This window comes from Aquila chrysaetos, chromosome 8, assembly GCF_900496995.4.
Source record: "Aquila chrysaetos chrysaetos chromosome 8, bAquChr1.4, whole genome shotgun sequence".
Classification (NCBI taxonomy): Eukaryota; Metazoa; Chordata; class Aves; order Accipitriformes; family Accipitridae; genus Aquila; species Aquila chrysaetos.
In genome coordinates, this window is record NC_044011.1 from 7,013,278 (window position 1) to 7,015,497 (window position 2,220).

General features: G+C 40.0%; 1 pseudogene; it reads right to left on the reverse strand.

The window, feature by feature from the left end:
- Window positions 1-308: 308 nt before the first annotated feature.
- On the reverse strand, window positions 309-1,702 carry LOC115344798 (annotated as a pseudogene).
- Between the last annotated feature and the right edge of the window lie 518 nt (window positions 1,703-2,220).

The following is a 2,220-nucleotide window of genomic DNA, read 5'->3' on the forward strand; positions in this document are numbered from 1 at the left end:
TTTCTTCATACTCCTCTGTTAGGTCCTTGTAGAAAGCAGTAAGGTCCTCTTGAGCCTTCTTTCCTCAGGACTGACAGTGGTGCAGCAGCCATAAAGGCAATCCAGTGATAATGGAAAAATACTGACAGAAAAGGGTATCTGCTTGACTGGGAGGCAAGGACATCCTTGATGTGCACACCTCGGAGCCCGAGATAAGCACAGAACCAAGAAACCACAATAACAAACTGACCTTCTAGGAAAGCAGAAGTCAGCAACAACTGTTCCAGGAGCTGGTGTCCCACTTATGTATCTACACCACTTGTGCCCACTTAGGAAATGGTGTAGATACACAAATTTCTGCCAAAAGCTCTCCTTAGTGCTTCCCTTATGTCACTTTTCCTGAGGCTGTAGATGATGGGACTGAGCATCAGTATAATGTCTATGTAGGAAAGAGACACAAGTTTTTTGTTATTTGGTAAGAGTCATGACTTGGGATGTAAATGAATTAAACATGTTATACAGTAACAGAGAGTAACAGCCACAAGATGAGCAGCACATGTGGAGAACACCCTTTGCCTGCTTTCAGCCATGGGTATCTGCACAATGGTGTAGGTGATGTAGATGTAGGAGATAGTGATTAGGATAAATGGCAGCAACATGATAAGCAGAGTGGCAATGTACACCAGAAGATAGAATATGTAGGTATTTGAGCACAACAATTTCAGTACAGGTGAGATGTCACAGAAGAAATGGTTGACTTTGACTTACAGAAAGGCATCCTGAATAGCCAACCAGTGAGCCCAACTGCTACACGGAATCTAGAAAGCCAAGCTACTGCTGAAATTTGCCTGCATGACTCTTTGGTCATGATGATAGCATAGTGTAATGGGTGGTAAATTGCTACATATAGGTCATAAGCCATGATTGCTAACAGGAAACACTCAGATGTGATAAAGAGTATGATCAAGTTCAATTGCAAAGCACAGCCTGCGAAAGAAGAGGTCTTCCTTTCTGACAACAAATTTATCAGCATTTTTGGCACAATATCTTAGCTGTAGCAGATCTCAGTCAAAGACTAATTCTTAAGAAAATAGTACATCGTTGTATGAAGGGCAAGGTCAACAGTTGTAATGAGTACAATGAAAATGTTTCCCATCATAGTGACTGTGAAGACCAAGAGAGCTACCACAAAGAGTAAGAGCTGGAGTTGGGCAAGATGAGTGAAACCCAGCAGGAGGAAGTGAGTTACTCTTGTGATGTTTCCCAAATTCAGATCTTCCTCATTCTCTATCTGAAGAAAAAATAAATCCAGCAGTTTATTCCACTGTCATGATGTTGCAGGTAAGTATCTTCAGAAATTGACAATGGAATGATAAAATAAGATGGGCTGATTGTAGTTCAAATAGCTTTATAAGCCACCTGAACAGACTTAGGGAAATACCAGTATTTTTCAATTTGAAGGTCTAGATATTCATCTACAACCTGACACATACACGTATTCAGAAGCACACACCCAAATACCCTTCCATTTAAACCACTCACATAAACAATCACTCCGAGATACAGGCATGCAGTTATATGTACACACATGCAGTCACACAGAAACACAGGTGTGTTTATGCATCTGGATGCAGAATCCCCACTCTCCCTTCCATCCCCCTGATGCTTACACCTAGAGGTGCATCAACACACTCACTCTCGAGAGCTGCAGAAGCAAATACATAACCCCTTCATGTTCATACCTATAGGAACAACCAAAGCTATACTATTGCTCAGCATGGGCAATAGCTTTCCCCTTAAGTAGTCCTAATGAAGATAGCTTGGTTGCAATCTATACAGGATATGGAAAGAATATCTCTAAATTGTCTTTTGCTTCCACTTTACTTTTAGCACAAAACAACACCCAATCTTCTGTTATGCTGAAGCTGCCAGTTTTGAATAATGTTTTTCAGATAAAGTTCTGAACCACACCATGAAATCAAAGGATATTTTGAGCTATGAGGTTGAGGAGGAAAGACAGAGAGATGGAGATCTCCACTGCCGGTATTTGCAAGACACCTTGATTTAAGCCACATGGTGAGGATATGCTAATCTTTACTGCAATTTTTTTTTTCCACCAACATTTTATTAGCATCAAAATAATGTTACCTCTTCTAAATTTCCACTGTCATTAAACTTGACTGGATTTTTAAAAAATTTTTTTATACTTATTTTTAAAGGAAGAAAGAAAAGGCTTTTCAG